This window comes from Peromyscus eremicus, chromosome X (genome assembly GCF_949786415.1).
Source record: "Peromyscus eremicus chromosome X, PerEre_H2_v1, whole genome shotgun sequence".
Taxonomy (NCBI): Eukaryota; Metazoa; Chordata; class Mammalia; order Rodentia; family Cricetidae; genus Peromyscus; species Peromyscus eremicus.
In genome coordinates, this window is record NC_081439.1 from 46,408,701 (window position 1) to 46,429,720 (window position 21,020).

A 21,020-nucleotide genomic window follows, 5' to 3' on the forward strand; every position below is an offset into this window, starting at 1 on the left:
TGCCACCACTGCCTGACCTTTAGTGGCTAGCTCCAAACACTGATCTTCAGGAAAGCTTTATTTGTGAGAACACAACAAAATATCACCACAACAACCCAAACTGTACTCATGATAAATACAGGTAATACTACTTTACCATTTATTTGAAATACAAGAGGGAGAAAACAGAGGCTATAAGCAAGGATGGATAGGTATGATAATAGAATATGTGACATTTTTAAAAATGAGGACAATTATGTCAGCTTCCTTCTCCTTTTCTTGAGACAGTATTCCCTTCTATTTCAAAATTTTACTGTGCTCTCCTTCCTTTGCGTTCTCAGAACCCTTTCCATGTTTTAATTAGTACGAAATGCTGGCCATGAATCAATTTTTCATCAATATTAAAAGATTAAAAAGAAATCATTTGGATATGGCATATTGGCACATACCTTTGATCTAAGCATTAGAAAGGCAGAGTTGGGTGGATCTCTATGAGTTCAAGGTCAGCCTGGTTTACATAGTGAGATTGAGGCCAGCACACACAGTAAGAACCTGTATCCAAAAAAGCCATTTCAATTTATAATGATGACATGGTAATAGGCTGATCTATTTTCTCCTCCACTTTAGTAACAAGCAGCTGAGAAGACCTGGAGTGCTGGAACATGATAATGAAAACTTTCTTCAAAAGGTGAATTTAATACATTTTCTGGACATATAACTATATGTATAGCAAAATTATTGTGGAAATTGTTGTAATTATACTGTAAATGTGTTTATACTACAAAAAACACATTTGATCTTGCATGCCCTAAGAACATCTCTACCCTGTATTTTCTAAAAATATGGATATTCTCATAGATAACACTCATATTAGTATTACACCCAACAAACTCAACAGTGATGCAATTATACTCAATGGAGTCTCTATTCAATTTCCCTAAAATTGTTTTAAATATTCTACATCAGGTATTTTGGGGGAACATTTCTCGAATCTTATTGTCATACTCCTTCCAATTTCTTTAATTTCAAAAACTTTATATTCTTTTTTTCTATCTTTCATGATGGAAATATTTTAAACCATTCACATCAATTACCTTGTAGAATGCTACATGTTCTGATTCATCTAAGTGCTTACTAATAATTAGGCTCATGTGAATTTTGCTTTACAAGAATTTCATACTTTTAATATCAGTATTTTATATTATAATATATAAAAATGTACATAATGTACTTTATCCTATTGTGTTCATACCATTTGAAGACTGTGTTGAAATGGTATTTCCTACCTTCACTAGAGAGGTATTTTCCCATTGTTATTAATAATAAGCATCTTTTGACTTCATACAATGAAAAGTTAATTTATGGTCTTCCTATATTTTCATATAATGTATTGTTGCATTTGAATTTATTAACTAACATTTTCTGCCACAAATAGCTTCCTGCTATCTCTTTGTATTAATATAAGTTCAGTGAATATTTTTATATTAAATATAAATAGAAACATATCTCTAAAAAATTAGGACAAAGTTTATTATTGCAGTTAAAAGCTGTCAATTGCTTTGTTATTGCATATAATAAAGGAAAAATGATAGACCTAAAATATTTCTTAATTTAATGCAACAGAATGTGTAAAATAAAAAAAGAATTGAGTTGCTTTATGTACAATAAACTATTCTGGACAAACCAAACATCAAGCACCTGTGTCTCAGCTGTTCTCAGCTGCATTTATGCCATTTTTAATTCTTTTGACAAAGCTACAGCCTCTTAATGAGGGCTAATTATAAAGGGAGAAATTGTCACAGAGCACTTGAGAAGACTACTAATGTTCTTGAATAGTATCAGGTTATGAGTAATGGTGATTTATCACTTGACATAGTGCTGATAAGCCATTTCTTACTAAAGCCTTGACAACTTGTTTTCATTTATATAAAGTACAATATTTTTAATTGGCCATGTCTTCCATCACTGACAAGAAAGTCACACTATCAAGTGGAAACTTTAAGATTGATGCTGTAAACTGTACTGTTTGCTTAATCTTTAGTTTTCTGTGCCCATTGAAGTTGGCTATTTCATGACTTCTATGAAGAAAAAACAAAGGAAAAAAAAAACAGACAAAACATGTTCTTCATTCTTTTTGTTTGAGATAGGGCTTCACTATGTAGCACAGGCTGAACTCAAAGTCTTGATCCTTCAAACTCCATCACCATACTGAGCCAAAGAAGTTGCTCATCATTTCAAGCAGCTGTTTTTGTTGGTATGTTGTATAACTATATTGAATATTTACTTCCATATGCTTAGCTACCTGAAATTACTTTTGCTACTTTGGTATTAATTTTTCAATTAAATAATTTCCAGTTCCATTTTCATGCATGGCATCCCCAGATATTCAATAAGGAGTTACATAAGAAAATAGATGAAAAACTAAAGAAAGGTAGCAAAAGGTGTACTATAGTGTTATAGTTTCTAACAGAGACGTCCCTTGTATTCTTGGCTAATCTTGTCTCATAGCGAGAGAGCTGGACCTCCTTTCCTCATTTCTTTGTTGTAAAGCTTGACTTTGTTGTTGTTGTTTTGTTTTTGTTTTTCGAGACAGGGTTGCTCTGTGTAGCTTTGCACCTTTCCTGGAACTCACTTGGTAGCTTAGGCTGGCCTTGAATTCACAGAGATCCACCTGGCTCTGCCTCCCGAGTGCTGGGATTAAAGGCGTGCGCCACCACTGCCTGGGTAAGCTTGACTTTCATTTAGCTATAGTAGTCTAGTAGATAGTAAGGGAGATGTGGCAGATAGTCAGATAGGACCTTGACCTAATGTGAAAGGGACAGGGTCTGGATATAGGCTATGTGAAAAATAATTACTTAATTTTCCTAAGTAAAGAATGTCATAGTCAAAGAGACAAAGTATACCGATCTATAGTTAATGGATTTAATGTTGGAAATTAGCCTTTCTGAAATATTGATGATCTAAAGTCAAGTATTTTTCAATGTTTTCTGTGCTGCTTTTCTCCTCCTGTCTTTGGCTGAAGATGTGTCTTTGCTGACTCAATTTCTATAAAGTCTAAACTTTATCATTATTCTACTGGGCAGAACAACTCAGAATATCAGGGTGATTAATTTCTAAATATGTTTTAATCTTTTAATTATAGCTATGCCCATAGTAGGAACCACAGATAAAGATGATTCCCAGTATTCTGAAAGATGGAAAACCCCACTGGAAATTAAGTGCCCTGGGTTTTCTCCTACATGCTGGGACAGCAGAGGTAGAGTGTTAGAAGTCAAAAACTACCGACATAGTGAATTTGTGGGCAGTCTGGGCTTTAGGAGAATCTGTCTAAAATGATATAAACAGCTTTTGAGATTTCTAACAGTGCCTTCTCTCAGGTATATTTCACTACTTCATTTTCATTATAAACCCCATTTGTCTTTGTGATAATCTTGATATAAAATTATAGAGATATATACCTAAAAGCTTTTAAAAATATTTTTTCTTTGAGAAAATCAATAAGATTGACAAATCCTTAGATAAAATTAACCAAAACACACATACATATATAACATATATATTACATACATATATATATAGAGAGAGAGAGAGAGACAGAGACAGAGACAGAGACAGAGACAGAGAAAAAAATCAAAGTTAATAAAAATAGAAAAAAAAGGGTAGACATTACAATAAATACCAAGGAAATTCAGAGAATCATAAGGACAAAATTTAAAAGCCTATACTCCACCAAACTGGAAAATCTAAAAGAAACGAATGAATTTCTTGATATATATGCCCTACCAAAGTTAAATCAAGATTAAATAAACAATTTAAACAAACACGTAGTTCCTAGTGAAATAGAAGCAGCAATTTAAAAATATCTCCCAACCAAAAGAAGCCTAGGGCCCAGGTACACATAGATTCAGTTTACATTTCTACCAGAGATGGAAAGTGCAAAAAAGAGCTAATTCCAATAATCCTTATCTTAGTTAGGGTATCTATTGCTGTGAAGAGGTATCATGACCATAGAAGCTCTTATTAAGGAAAGCATTAATTGAGGCTGACATACAGTTTAAGAGGGTTAGTCCATTATCCTCATGATGGGAAGATGGCAGCATGTAGGCAAGCATGCTACTGGAGAGGTAACTAGGAGTTCTACATCTAAATCAGCAGGCAGCAGGAAATGAAAGTGACACTGGTCCTGGCTTGAGAATCTGAAACCTCAAAGATCACCTGCAGTGGCATACTTCCTCCAGCAAGTTCAGAAGGCCTCACCTCCTAATTGTGCCACTCTTTATGAGCCTATGGGGGCTATTTTCATTCAAACCTCCATATTCCATTCCCTGGCCCCCAAAGGCTTGTAAACATATCATATTGAAAAATGCATTTAGTCTAGCTTCAAAAGTCCCCATAGTCTATAACAGTATCAGCAATGTTTAAAATCCAAAGTTCAAAGTCTCTTCTGACACTCATGCAATCTCTTAACTGTAACACCTGTAAAATCAAAATAAAAAAATCATCAAATACTTTCAACATACAATGGCACAGCATACACATTACTGTTCCAAAAGAGAGGAAAGGGAGCATAGTAAGGAAATACTTGACCAAAGTAAGACTAAAACCCAGCTGGGCAAACTCCAACCTCTGCATCTCCATGTCTGATGTCAAAGCCCTCTTCAGACCTCCGACTCCATTCAACTTTTTTTACTTCAACAAAATTCTTCCTTGTGGGCTGGTTCCACTCCTTGTTAGCAGCTTTCCTTAACAGGTATTCTAAGGCTCCAGCATCTCCAACATCTTGGGATCTCCAAGGTATCCAGGCTTCACTTTCACAGCTTCACACAATGGCCTCTCTAGGCCTCCATACAGAGATATCTCTGACATATGCCTGCTCTTAGTGGCTTTTCTCAGCAGAGGAGGGAGAATTGACAGCCCCTTTCTTTTAACCTTGTAACCTTCAGCCAGAACCATATGACTGAAGCTGCCAAGTTCTGCCACTTACTGGGGGGGGGAACATTCCCTCCTCATTCAAGTAACTCTTCACCAACTTTCTCTTTTTGATGTTTTCCTTCACTGCATAAGCTTGAATGTGCTAAAACTTGATTTGTAGACAAGGCTGGCCTCAATCTCAGAGATCCCCCAGCCTCTGCCTTCTCAGTGCTGGGATTAAAAGTGTGTGCCACCATACCTGGATCTAAGCTTGTCTTTAGCTCCTTTTCATTTTTCTTTAATTATTTTCACAAGTTGGAAGCTTAGTTGGATGGGGTCTTTCCCTGAGGTCACCACTCCCTTTATTCCATCTAGCACCACACTATTCTTTAATCTTTTTATTTCTTTGAACACAGGATTTAGTTCCATTAAATTTCCTGGTGCCCCCTTTCTCCTCAAATTGTATAGCTTCTATTTTTCCTTGCCCAACTTGTTCCTTTTAATTATAGATCTGCATAAATATGAACACTAATAATCACAGTACACAGTCCTAGATAGTTTTGTAATTTTCTCTACTAAGGCAATTAATCTAAAACTTTTCAATTTAGCTTCAGCCAGGTTTTTTGGACAAGGGTAAAAAGCAGTCACAGTCGTTGCTAGACTATCTCAAGAACAGTCTATAGTCCCAATGCTAAAATTCTTCTCCTCTGAAACCTCTTGAGCTGGGGCCCCACAGCTCAAATGATGCTCAGTACCACTGTCTTCTATGCTCCTATTATTATGGCCCATTAAATTTGGCTTAAAGCAGCTGGGCACTGGTGGCACACACCTTTAATCCCAGCACTCGGGACTCAGAGGCAGGCAGATCTCTGTGAGTTTGAGGTCAGACTGGTCTATAGAGCTAGTTCCAGGACAACTAAGGCTGTTACACAGAGAAACCCTGTCTCAAAAAGAAACAAAGAACAACAACAACAAAAATTGGCATAAAGCTTTTCTAACCCAAAGTCCCAAAGTTCACATTCCTCCAAACAAAAACATGGTCAGGCCTATCATAACAGTACCCCAGTTCCTGGTACCAACTTCTTAGGGTTTCTATTGCTGTGAAGAAATACCATAATGATGGGAATTCTTACAAAAGAGAACATTTAATTAGGGCTGGCTTATAGTACAGAGGTTTAATCCATTGTCATCATGGCAGAAAGCATGGCAACATGCAGGTAGACACAGTACTAGAGAAGAAGCTGAGAGTTCTATATCCTAGTCTGTAGGCAGGAGGAAGAAATAATGAACGATTGGGCCTGGCTTAAGCTTCTGAAACTGGAAAGCCCTCCCCCAGTGACATACTTCCTCCAAGGCTACACCTACTCCAACAAAGACACACTTCCTCGTAGTGCTGCTCCCTATGAGCCCATGTAGCTATTTTCCTCCAGCCACCACACTTTTCAAAATAGTATGCAAAATAGTACCTGAAGGAACTTTCTTATGTTTTTATAAAGCCACAATTACCCTGATACCAAACCACACAGACACCCCAAATTATAGACCAGTATCCCTTATGAACATAAATGCAAAACTTCTTAATAAAATATTTGAAAACCAAATTCAAGAACACATCAAAAAGATCATCCACCTTGCTAGAGTAAGCTTCATCCCAGAGATGCAGGGATTATGCAGGGATTATATACATATATACATATACATATATATATATATATATATATATATATATATATATATATACAGAGAGAGAGAGAGAGATATCATCATGTTCATAATGTATAATATATATTATATATAAATATGTTATATATGATAGATGACTAGTATCTAGAATATACAAAAAACTAAATGTAGAAAAAAACTAAAAAAAGCAAAAAAATCTGATCAAGAAAACAATCTAATTTAAAAATGAAGTACAGACCTAAACAAAGAGTTCTCAAAAGATTAAACACAACTGGCTAAGAAACAAATGTTCAACATCCTCAGTCATCAAGGAAATGCAAATTAAAACTACCTTGAGATTTTACCTTACCCCAGTCAGAATGGCTAAGATCAATAAAACGAGTGACAGCACAAGCTGGTAAGGCTGCAAGGAAAGGAGAACACTTATTCATTGCCGGTGGGAGTGCAAACTGGGACAGCAACTATTGAAATGAGTTTGGCAGTTCCTTGGGAAGCTGGAAATTGATTTTCCCCAAGATCCAGCTATACCACACTTTGCCATATACCCAAAGTACTCTACATCCTACTGTAGAGATACTTGTTCATCCAGTGATACTTTATTTATCAGAGACAAAAATTGGAAAGAGCTAAGATGCTTATCAACTGATGAATGAATACATAAAGTGTGGTATATTTAAATAGTGGAATATTATTGAGCCATAAAGAAAAATGAAGTTTACAAGTAAATGGATAGAGCCAGAAATAGTCATCCTGTGTGAAATAACCCAGAACCAATAAGACAAATAATGGTTTCTCTTATGCATGTTAGCTTTTAAGCTTTTGGTATGTATGCTAAAATGCAAATAACCACAGAGATTTGGTACTGAGTAAGGTTGAAAGGAAAGGAGAGGATCTTCCAAGAAAGAAGAAATAAAATAGTGTTATAAAGAGATAAAAGAGAAACTAGGAGGATTAACTAGGTAAGAGTTTGGGAGAAAAGGGAAAGGGAGAGAATATGATGAGGGACAATTAATAATAAAGACCTTTTGAAAAAATACATGGGCCGGGCGGTGGTGGCGCACGCCTTTAATCCCAGCACTCGGGAGGCAGAGCCAGGCAGATCTCTGTGAGTTCGAGGCCAGCCTGGGCTAACAAATGAGTTCCAGGAAAGGCACAAAGCTACACAGAGAAACCCTGTCTCAAAAAACCAAAAAAAAAAAAAAAAGAAAAAAAAAGAAAAAATACATGGAAACCTACCACTGTATAAGCTTCCTAAAATACATACACATATGAAAGGAATTAAACATAATCACCATGTAATTAGAGAGACAACGCCCTAAATAGACATCTTATGCTACCCAGTAAAACCTCATAAGTGATATCTTGTTGAGTCATTGCCCAAAGAGGTCGTGTACCTCCACCCCAAAAATCACAAGCTATTTCTAAGGCTATTGGTTGCTCTCCACAACCAAATGGTAAGGTCCTATTGTTGAGGATAACGCTTATTTATGTCATCAATCAAGGAAAATTCTAATTGGCACCCAATTATAAACCTCATTTCTACAAATTGCCATTCATGGTAGTGGAAGGTAATCTTCACACTGCTGAAGGAGAATAATAATCAATGTCATCAAGCTACAAACCTGTGACCTACAACAATAACTTGCCTGCAAGATGTACTGAAACAATAATGACATGTATAGCCAAGAGTATGAGATTGGATAGATGGTGAGCCTAGGGGAAAACTTATTTACTTACGTTCTGCTAATGGAACATAGCAATAAAATGACTCTTAATGACATTTTGCTATACCCACAGATCAGTGTGTCATTCAACCCTCATCAGAGAAGTTTTATTGCAATAGATGATAATTAACACAGAGACCCAAAACTGAACAATGTGCAGAGAGTGCAAGACTTTGGAACACTCAATAGGATGCCTTTATAAAACCCCTCCCCTCAAGGATCAATGATCTAGGCAGAAGAGAAAGGGGAAAAATATAAGTCAGAGGTGGTGACTAACTACAAGGCAACCGTGTTTTCTAGACACAAAAGGACTGATGTACATATGAACTCACAGAATCTGTGGCAGCATGCACAAGACCTGCATACTTTAAGCCAGACAAAACTGCAGCACAGAAAAGGGGAAGTGGACACAAAGTCCACTCCCCTAACCAAGAAGTGATTGGCAACTGATACCTATAGGGACAGAGAAAATCAGTTTTATCCAATGGAATGTCACTACGTATATGAGTCCAGGGCAGGCCCCATGCCTGACAACACAAACTGAACTCCATGTTTTTTGTGTGTGTGGAGGGGGATTTTTGTTTCATTTTTGGTTTTGTTCTGTTTTAGAATTTTTTTTTGTCTTACTGAGTTTTTGTTTGTTTCTTTGTTACTTTGTTTTGAGTTTTGTTTTAGGTGGTTGTTGTTTTTGAAAGAGAAAGAAAGAATTTGAAGTTGAGTGAGTAAGTAGGTAGGAAGGATCTGGGAGGATTTGAGGGAGGATAAAAATTATGATCAAGGTCGGGCAGTGGTGGCGCACACCTTTAATCTCAGCTCTCAGGAGACAAAAGACAGGTGGATCTCTGTGAGTTTGAGGCTACCTGATTTACAGAGTAAGTTCCAGGACATTCAGTGTTGTTACACAGAGAAACTCTGTTTCGAACAACAACAACAACAAAAATGACCAAAATTAATTGTCTGAAAAATTTAATTAAACATTTTATTTGAATGTAGCAATTATACATTAGTAGTGGGCTTCATAATAAAAATTGTTTGAAAGAAATTAATATTAAAACAAATGAGCACAAAGTTTAAAGAAGGAGGAGACTCAAAGTTACAGAAACATACTGTACATGTGCATATATATATACACATACATCACACACAACACAAAAAATTTTTAAAAATATTCTAAATAACAGAAAATCTTCAAGATGTTATTGATGAAAGTTATCGATTTTCACATCCTCCAAAACCTTTTATAATCTAATATAAATTTTTTTATTAGATAAAGAGATTGTTCAGTGGTTAAGAGTACTCATTGCTCTTGCGGAGGACCCAAGTTTGGTTCTCAGAACCCACATGGCAGCTCATAATTGTTTGTAATTCCAGTTTCATGGTATCTAATGGCTTCCTCTAGCCTCTGTAGCCATCAGCCATCCACACAGTGAACATGCAAAGACACGTACACACACACAAATTAAAATAAATCTTTGATGATTTTTCATAAGAACCTCATTGCTCCAGTTATATTTTAGATTATTTAAAATATGCTCATTTATGCCTATTGACACTTTCAAACTATATTCCCTCTATCTAGAATTCTTTCCTGTATTTACTTTCTTTTGTGAAATCATCTTATATTGAAATTTATATGAAGTACTTATTAATATATTTTCATGTATGCATGTAATACATAAAGGTAACAAACAAGTCTTTTCTATCAATTCAATAATAGTTATTAGTAAGTCTACAATAGCATAAAATAAAATGATGAATTTATCTAATGATAGAATAGCCATTTTTGTTTCTTAATTTCATTTGTTTCTAATGTCTTTTTCAATCCTTTTCCCTAAGGTGGTATTTGTCTTTGATGGTGAAGTGTGTTTCTTGGTGGCATCAAAAATATGGATCCTGTTTTATAACCCAACCATTTAATATGTGTCTTCTTTTGAGAATAAATACTTAATATTGAGAGTTACTGAAAATGTTTATTAATTCCTATATTTTTCTTTTTATGGGATTACTTTCATAATCTTCTTTTGTTTAACTGGTCTGGCATTATTCATTCCTTGTGTCCCCTTGGATATTTAATATTTTTTTCAGACTAAAGTATTTTCTTCATTATACTCTGAGGAGCTGAATTAGTGACCATATGTTCTTGCAATCTGTTTTTATCATGAAAAGTTTTTATTTATCCTTTGATTATGGATGATAGTTTTGCTGTGTATAATATTCTAGGCTGGTATACATGGTCTTTTAAAACTTGGATAACATCAGTCCAGGCTCTTCTGGGTTTTGAAGTCTCCATTTAAAAGTAAGGAGCTATTCTAATGGGTCTGACTTTATATATGACTGGTCTTTCTCTCTTGCAGATTTTAATATACTTTCTTTGTTCTGTTCATTCAGTGTTTTGATTATTATGTGTTGCAACAAATTTCTTTTCTTTTTTCTGTATAACAGGTGTTTTGTATGGTTCTTGCACCTTGATAGGGATCTTTACTTTAAAAAATAGGTGCAACTTCCTAGGCTATGTATAAACCTTAAAAGGATAGGTACAGCTTTCTAATCTGTGAGTAAACCTTCTATAGTTTTTAAAAATTCTTTTTTACCAATCTTCATAAGACTGTAGAATGCTTACTGGGTTATACAGATATTCTTTGGTTAGCAAGGGAGTGGGAGTGGGCAGTGTTCCATAGCAGTGAGTACAGGATGGTATACCATCTCAGGTAGTGAGATTTGACTGGGGGTCCTTATTTGCCTTTCAGTCCCAGGGAAGCTTGGTGGGTATGGTTGTTTGAATGAGAATGGTTCTCATAGTATCCTATGTTTGGATTCCTGGTCCCTAGGTGGTGGAACCATTTTAGGAAGGATTAGGATGTACTGATTTGTTTTAGGAGGTGTGTCACTGGGGATTGGGATTGACTTTCAAGTTTCCAAAGCCCACTCCAGGCCAGTCTGTCTTTCTGCCTCCTAGTTGTGGTTCAGGATGTAAGCTCTTAGGTATTGTTCCAATGCCATGCCTCCTTGCTGCCATGCTTCCTGCCATAATAGTTTTGGACTCATCCTCTGAAATTATAAGCAATCCCCAAATTAAATGCTTTCTTAATACATCACCTTGGACATGATATCTCCTCACAGCAAAAAAAAAAAAAAAAAAAAAAGTAACTAAGACAGTGGTTGTGGGCTTTGAGAGTTCAAAGACTTGCACCATTTCCAGTTTGTTCTCTGCTTCCTATTGGCTGGAACAAGAACGATCTCTAATGTGAGTTTAGATGTAAGTTCTTAGCTTGCTGTTCCAGTCACCATACCTGCCTGCTGTTAGACTTCTCTGCCATGATGATAAACAGCTGCTGCAAATGTGATTCATTGGTGCCAGGGTCCATCTTGGTAGTGTAGTTCATGCGATGCTGGCTTTAGAGTCATGAAGGATACAAGAGTAAAGGAGTCATTCAATGTTTATCCTAGGTCTTAGAGAGCTGCTGATTCTGGGTGTGTGGCAAAGGAGTCCCTGCATGAAGGCCGTGAGAGGGTAAGAGGACCCAAAATGTGATTGCATGGATCTGTGGAAATGAAGCCTGGCTTACGTTGGAGACTCTAAGATGTTGGGGATGCAAGAGACATGGTATATCTGACATGGAGAATACACACAGGGAGTAAAGCCAGTTCAGGGCAGTGATGTACCTTGTAGGCAGCAAAGCTAGAGGGGAAAAGCCATTTAAGACCATTTACACTGGAGTCTTGGGATTTAGTGTTTGCCTGTTGGATCTATGTCCCGTTTTTGTCCAGAATGTCCTCACTATGTCCTCATTCCTCCATTTTGGAATGGTAATGTATACTCTGTGCTATTAAATGTTAGAAGTATGTAACTTTCTCTTTGATTTTACAGGGGACTGCCATTAAGAGATTGTCTGGATGCTGAGGAGAGACTTGAGACTGGATTTTTAAACAGTGTTGGAACTGAAAGAGTGTAGGAAATTTTAAAGCTGGACTAAATCCGTTTTATAAACAATGTGGCCATGAACCTTTGGAGGCCAGAGTGTGGAAAGTGGTAGTGTTGGGAGAGATATTTGGGTAGTTTTAAGAGATGTGGTATTGTCGAAGAAAGTATGTCACTGGAATTGGGATTTGAGAGTTCAAAGACTTGTATAATTCTTATTCTGTGCTCTACCTTCTGCTTGAAGCTTAAGATGTAAGTTCTCAGCTTCCTATTCCAGTTGACATGTCTGCCTGTTAGCACACCTCTCAACAATGCTGGTGATAGACTCTTATTCCTCTGGAACTTTGAGCCCAAATTTGTAAGTTACTTTGGCCATGGTTTTTAGCAATAGAAAGTAACTAATAGAGAAATGATATGGTGAGCTGGATTTGGGGATCTTTATCTGGGGCCATTTGCTTGACTCCAACCTTAACTATTGTTAAATTATCAGCTCATTAGGTTTAGAAAATGCAGAATTCCACATAGTTCCTAGGAAGAATTGTGAGGTTTGGTGTTGGAATGTGGGAAGACTAGATTTGGACTCCTTAATCTAGTATACAGTTCAAAGGACACTATAGAGGGCCAGAACTGTGTGGTGGATGGGGTGGCTGGCAGGTAGGTGGGTTTGACTCTCCCTACTAGAGATTCCCTCTTTGGATCTTTATGCCATCCCATAGTGGCATAGTGAGCATAGTCAAAATGTTCAATTTAGACATATTTCTCAATAGAGAAGCTATGCTCAAGAAAATGAAAATTATTATTCATGAGATATACTTTTTACTTTACTTTATAATGGGCTTTGTATTTAATAAAATGAGCATGAATAAGAATGAAGAGTGATCTTTTCTCTATTGCTTTACTCCAACCTTAACTATTGTTAAATTATCAGTTCATTAGGTTTAGAAAATGTAGATGCAGGTAAAATACAGTGAATCCTTATGTACACTAGGGTCATCTGTTTTCCCTTAACTTATTCAATCTACCTACTTTTATTGTGTGATGTTGTTTGGTTTTGTTGTGCTTTTTACCTGACCTTTGTCAGTTGCTGCTAAAAACAAGAATAAATTATGCCCAGTATTATGCCATGGTTTACATTTACCCCCTTCCATGGGGGAAAATAACACTCAAATAAAAGCAAATCAACAATCAATGAAGCTGATGAGAGTAACTTCAATCTAATAAAATGATACTCAATAAAATATGCACAAAATTTCCTCATTCTGAGGTTATTATCTTTCTCATTTCCTTTTAATGTTAAAGAGAACTCTCTTTGAATGACATTTACCTTTTGTGAAACTGAATGTTTTTTCTCTATTACAACAAGCCAAGCATAATTTAGGAAAGTAAAACCTTAGGAATTACTTTAAAATGGTGAAATTAGTTTTTCTTTTAAGTAATGACTTTATTTGAAGTACAATTGACAGTTTTTAAATGAATAATAGTCATGTCACAATGAAACAGTGCATTTAAACAAAGATGAGCATGCTACCCAAATAGAACTTCATCCAACAAAATTTAATTGTAAGGAAATTAACATTTAACCTATTTATTCTAAAGTGAAATTGTGTTGTTTTTTTCCATCAACTATTATTATGCTCATGTTTCCTATTGACAAAAGCTGACTAAATATTATCACAGTGTAATTTTCCTGTAGCATTAATTATAAATGTCTCACTAGAATAATGTGAAAGCAAAATATCATTTGGAAAGCTGATCACATTGACTGCATACTAATAAATTAAAATCAACAGCTGAGAAACAAACCCTTTTCTCACAAATGGAAATATCTTTCTTCATCCACTTGAACTGATGTGTCACAAATTCACAGTATAGGGTTTCATTTCTGCAACACATTAATATTATTAATATATTAAATGCACTGTTCCAAAAAGTATAGGGTAATGTAGCATATTATCTCCATAGCAAAACTGTTAAATTATTTCTATAATTTAGATAACATACATCTGTGTTTGATGTTCAGTACTTAACTAAGTTTGAAGGAAGGAGAAAAGATGGATACAACACATATTGAAATAAAACTAGTAAAATGAACAAAATTAATGTATTATATCAAGATAAATTTTCTGGTTTTGTTTTGTAAGATTCTGTCTTTGAAGAAACCTAAGGAACAGGTTTAGAAGCTCTTTCTGTATTGTTTCTTACAGCTACATGTGACTCTAAAATTATCTCAAGAAAAATGTTTTCAAAAATGTAATAATGACCCCAGGACACTTACCCTGGGTGGGCAGAAATAAGCACCACCTGCCCGGCACCATGAGGCCAGGGTGCATGGAGGACAACTTCATCTCTGCCCCAGGACACTTGCCCTCAATGGGCAAAGATCAACCACGAACCTGCCCAGTGTCTGTGGTACTGGGTTATTGGGTACCATGATGGTAAGCAAGTATATGGTGGGGAAATGGGAGATAGAGAGACAGAAAGGTTCATTTGCTGAGGAGAAAAGCATGTCTGAAGAGTCAAGGGCAGTGAGGAAAACAGCTGATGTAGGTGTCCTGCTTTCCACCTGGGGCCATGGTTGTGTCTGAGCCTGGGCTGCTGCCAAGGGCCATGTCTGGGTCCATGGCCCTGACACAGCATTGATACCAGTGGCTCCCTTTACCACCGAGGTCCCTGCAGATACCTGGAGGCTGGGCCCCCATCTGTGACTATGTAGGTGTCCAAAGTATGTGCCCCTAGAGGGACCATTCTATTCTAAGAGACCTGGACAGCCACCCAGGTCCATGGTAACATCGGGTCTGGACTGCTACAGAGGGCTATGTCTGGGTCTGTGGTCTTGCTGCAGCAGGGCTCTGTCTTGATGTCAGCGGCTTCTGTTGACACTGAGGGCTGTTCAGAAACCCATAGTCTGGGCCGACACCTGAGGCCATGTTGGTGTTTGAGGGCTATGCTGCCACCAGTGTCATACAGATCTGGGTGATCTGTGCTGCCACCCAGGGCCGTGGTGATGTCTGGACCCAAACTGCAGCCAAAGGCCACATCTGGATCCATGGTCCTGCTGCAGCTGAGCTCTGTGTTGATGTCAGTAACTCTTGTTACTATCAAAGGATGAGCAGATGTCTGGGGGCAGGGCTGCCACCTGGGGACATATTTGGGCTCAGATGCTATGCTACCACTGGGACCATGTCAATCTGGGTGACCTGCAATGCCAGCTAGGGCCATGATGACATCTGGACCTGGACTGCTGCAAGGGACCATGTCTGAGTCCATGGTCCTACTGCAGCCTGGGTCTATGTTGATGTTCATGGTCCACGTTGCCACCAAACGGCACACGAATGCCCAGGATCTGGGATGCTACCTGTGGCAGAGTTAGTGTCTGAGGGCTGTGCTGCTGCAGGGCCATACAGACCTGAGGGACATGCACTGTCAACCAGGGCAATGGTGTCATACAGGCCAAGCCTACTGCTGGGGGCCCATGCCTGTGTCCATGGCCCAGCTGAAGCCAAAGTCTGTGTTGATGTCCCAAGCTCCTACTGCCATCTGGGCTACCACCTGAGGTCGTGTTGATGTTCAAAGGCCATGAAGCTGCTGGGTCTATGTTGATCTGATCAATTGGCACTGCCAACTGGGGCCATGGTGATGTCTGGGCCCGGGGTCCTGACATGTGGTCCAAATGCAGTCAGGGTCTGTGTTGATATCCATGGTGGCCCATGTTGCCACCAGGGACCATGAAGATAACCAGAGTCTCGGTCACCACCTAGGGCCATGTTAGTGTCTGCTGCTGCTGGGGTCATATAGATCTGAGAGGCCTGTGCTGCCACCCAGGACCATAGTATCATCCTGGCCTGGGCTGCTGCTAAGGGCCGTGTTTGGGTCCATGGCCCTGCCACAGCCTCTGTCTGTGTTAATATCCATGACTCCTGTTACCACCCAAGACAGTGAGAATAGGGCCACACAGAGTTGGCCACGCCCCTCACTAGCTACATCACTGGGGGAAATGGTCCTTCCCTCCACCAACTGCAGCACTTGGGAGAGTGGCCCTGCACCTCACCTGAGCAGCACAGTAAAGCTGACCCTATTGGCAGGGGTGTAGGTAAGTCAGCCCCAAAGGTGTGAGAGTGAGAGAGCTAGCCCACTCTGTCACATGGTGGTGTGGGTCAGGGAGAGATGCCCCCCTCACCCCTTGCCACCTACTGCAGATGGAAAAGCTGGTCTTGGAGGCATGAGAGTGGGAGAGCTGACCCTGCCTATCACTGGCTGGACAACTCAGGAGATTGGGCCTTTCACCTTTCCTGGGCATCACAACAGAGCTGACTCTATTAATGGGGGCGCAGGTGATCTGGCCTGCAATAGGGTGTGAGAGATCTGGCCTCACCTCTCATCTGCCATATGGTGGAATTGGTGAGCAAGAGATGCCCTCCCCATTCTCCTTGCCACCTGTGGTGTTGGGAGAGCTGGGCCTGAGTGCTGGGGGATGTCTTTCTGTATGCTGTGAATATATGTTGTTTCCATTGGTAGTAAATAAGCTGCTTTGGTCTATGGCAAGGCAGCTTAGAGGCAGGCGAGAAATCCAAGGAGAGAGAAAGGAAGGAGAAAGACAGAGTCTAGGGAGATACCAGCACCGCCAGGAGAAGCAAGATGTGAAAATACCAGTAAGCCACAGCCACGTGACAATTTATAGATAAATAGAAATGGGTCAAGTTATAAGAGCTAGCTAGCAAGAAGCCTGCCATAGGCTATACAATTTGCAAATAATATAAGCCTCTGTGTATTTACTTGAGTCCAAGCAGCTTTTGGACCGCAGGTGAGAGAGATTCGTCTGGACTGCGGGGGCCGGGCAGACCGAGAAATTTATGGCTAAACCTAAGGTCATGAGCGTGGGAAAGCTGGCTCTGTCACTCACTAGCTATAGCACATGGGAGAGCAGACCCTGCACCTCACCTGGGCAGCACACTAGAGCTGACTCTATTGCAGGAGTTCAGGTGACCTGGTCTTGAGGGCATGAGAGCAGGAGAGATGACCCTTCCCCTGTCTGTTATGTGGTAGGATGGGTGAGGGAAAGATGGCCTCCCTTGCTCTGCCCTTTGTCACCTATGGCAGATGAGAAAGCTGGCCTCAAGGGCACAAGAGTGGGAGAGCTGGCCCCACATCCCACTAACTACAGCACTCACTCAAGAGAGCAGGTCCTGCACTTCATCTGGGCAAAAGAGTAGAGCTGGCCTTGATGGTGTAGGTGCAGGTGAGGCAGCACCGAGGGTGTGAGACAAGAGAACTGGCCCTGCTCCTTGCTTCATACTGCAGTGGGTGAGCTAGGCAGGGTAGTGCTGGAGAGCTCGCCTGGGTGGTGATGATGAAGGAAAGCTGGCAAGCTGACCAATTCAGCTTCCACCAAGGCCCAGAACCAGGGCTATGAGTTGGCCCACCCCAACATCCATCTCATCTATGAACTTCTGGAGCATGTGAAGGGGCTGGACCTGCAGATCCAAAGCTTCAGGATCTCTGTGACATAGGGCAACAACAGTGTATCCAAGTGGAGCCTCAGTGAGAGCCCATTATCAGTGATGTATCGGAAACCAGAAGCCTTGAGCTAGACCAATGACTCTGCAATGAACACCTAAATAAAGATGTATGAACTAAAGGGTATACAGTGTGACTCACTGCATCACACTACAGCTTCTACACCAAGACTTTTTGTTTGTTTTTTTCTTTTTCTTGTATGTTAGTTTTTGTTTTTGTTTTTCTTTTAAATTTTGTTTTTGAGGGGGAGGTTGCAAGGGCAGAGGGTAGATATGAAGGGGTGTGGAGATGAATGGGATCAGGATGCATGATGGGAAATCCACAAAGAATCAATAAAAAAGTCTGAAAAATCAAATTCAATAATAAATATATCTTGTAGTTGATGAAAACAGTGAAAGAGCTAGCAAGAGCTGGGATATAAGGGAAACCAAAATTGCGCAATTTAACAATACCTGCCATGCATAGTTTCATTCATAAGCCAAGATTGCTCTGTCAAAAGTAGTTTACAAGATCTTGAAAAATTTAATTCCACTCTAGCATGAAGTTTTAAAGGCTTGAGTTCATGGTGTTCATTATAATTTCAGTAATATACCTATGAATTTCTTGTTTTAGTTTTTGTTAAGGCATAAGAAGACTAGCCAATAAAAGCGTAGTAACACCCATGTTACTTTGTACTTCAGTGTCTGTGGAGATTTCAATGAGAATAACTACCATAGGCTCACATATTTGATGGTTAATTTCCCAGTTGGTGGGCTGTTTAGGAAGGATTCAGAAGTGTGGCCTTGTTGGAAGAGGTATGTCACTGATGGTGAACTTTGAGGTTTCAAACGTGCGTACTAGGCCCAGTCTTTCTATATGTCTGCAACTTGGGAATCAGATGTGATTCTCAGCTATTGCTCCATTCAAGACATGCTTGCATTCCTGCCACCATGCTCCCTGCCATTATGTGCATGGACTAACAACCTGAAACTGTAAACCTACCCTCAATTAAATGCTGTCTTTTATAAGTTTCCTTAGACATGGTGTCTTGTATCAGAAATAGAACAGTAAAGACAGTGTCAGGAAATAAAAATTAATAACATACATTATATAAAATATTGTATGATATTAATAATATAATATATAATTATATAATACAAATTAATTATATATATAAAACTATATATAACAATGAATGTGAAAAACAAATTTGGTTATTATATACTTTCTCATCTTGCCAATACATTTTAATTCTATAATTGCTTAATAAAAATTATTAATTTGGAGGAAGTATATAGCTTACTGTTAGAGAAACTGCCTAGGATGGTAAAGATTTGGATTCTATACTCAGTGGCACAAAACTATGATACTAATTTTATAAAGGTATGTTTTTATTGAAATATCAATTAAAAATATGAAGGTTATCTATTAGAGAAATTATCCAACTATGTGTACCAAAATTCTATTTGGAAAGAGAGGAAATGATGTGAGAAGTGACAAAAATTTAAAGAGAATAATATAGGAAAAGTTATTTAAAGTGTGTTGTAAACCATGCATGTTAGACCATGCCTATTATCATATTACATAGGAAGTGGAGGCAGGATGATCAGGAGTTCAAAGTGAGTCTCAGCTAAAAAACAAGTTAGTTCAAGGTCAGAAGAAAGAAAGAAAGAAGAAGAAAGGAAGGAAGGAAGAGAAAGATGTCATGTTAAAAGTGAATTTAAAATAAGTAAATGGTATACTATAAAGCAATTTAATTATTTTGACAGACAATTCTCATTTGAATGATTTTAATCAATAAATAATAATTCTCACATATTAAATAATTAACTTTCTGTTTATTCATTTAATTATTCATTTTTCTGAAGCAGAGTCTTATATAGGCCAACCTGATATCAAACTTTCTATGTAGCACCTCCTGAGCCTTCTGCTTCTTCTTCCAAGTGCTGGAATTATAAATGTGCATGCACTAGGAAGACCAGATCAATGCTGTAGGTTGGTTGCCCTTGAATATGTGATCCTCCTGATTCATTCTCTTCAGCATTTTGCATACCAGTATGTACTACCCCCATAGGCCCAAACTATGTTTCTAATGCATTAGTTAAATATACAAAAAGGACCATGGAGATTGCTCAGTAAGTAAAGTTCTTCTCTTTTAAACATGAGAACCTGAAATTGAGCCCCAGAACCCACATTTTTAAGAAAGTCAGTGTGTAATAGGTAAATATGTTTTCCCATTTTATACTACGTCTATTCACTTGAATTATGGTGTCCTTTGCTGTACAGAAGCCTTTGTTATTGTTTCATGTAATCCTGTTTGTCAGTTGTTGGTGTTAATGCCTATGCAATCAGGGTCCTGTTCAGAAAGTCTTGTCCTGTGCTCTAAGTTCAAGCATACTCCTTTGCTGTGGGATGTTCTGTATGTTAAATGTGTTTCTCTGATTGGTTAATAAATAAAACACTGATTGGTCAGTAGCCAGGCAAGAAATATAGGCAAGACAAGGAGAGAGGAGAATTCTGGGAAGTGGAAGGCTGAGGCAGAGAGACACTGCCAGACGCTGCCATGAGAAGATGTTAAGATACCAGTAAGCCACGAGCCACGTGGCAACTTATAGACTAATAGAAATGGGTTAATTTAAGATAGAAGAACTAGATAACAAGAAGCCTGCATGGCCATACAGTTTGTAAGCAATATAAGTCTCTGCGTGTTTAATTGGTTGGGTCTGAGCGGCTGTGGGACTGGCGGGTGAGAGAGAGATTTGTCCTGACCATGGGCCAGGCAAGAAAACTCTAGCTACACTCCCTATTTTCTCCTCTATCAGATTCAGGGTATCTGGTATTATGTTGAGCTCTTTGACACTGTCAGCAAGGCCAAAGACTGGAGGTCCTAGAGGAAAACTTACTACTATTATTTTGCTAAATGAACATAGTAATAAAATGACTCCTAAAGACATTGTTATACATATAGATCAGAGTATAACTCAACCCTTATTACAAAGAATCATCTTGCAGTTGGCAGCAATTAACACAAACCAAAAGCTGCTCAACATGCAGAAAATTGGACTATGAAGTACCCAGTGCTAATTGGTATGTCTATATACACCTCTCTCATCAGGCAAAGCTCAGGGATCTTCACTGAAGAGGGAAGGGAAAGATTGTATGATCCAGAGGTGATAGATGACTTCAAGCAAACATGATTTTACAGACACCACAGGGAAAAATGTACATATGAACTCACTGAGACTGTGATAGAATGCACAAGACCTGCGCTAACTCAAGCTAGACAACATTGCAGCATAACAGACAGGAGA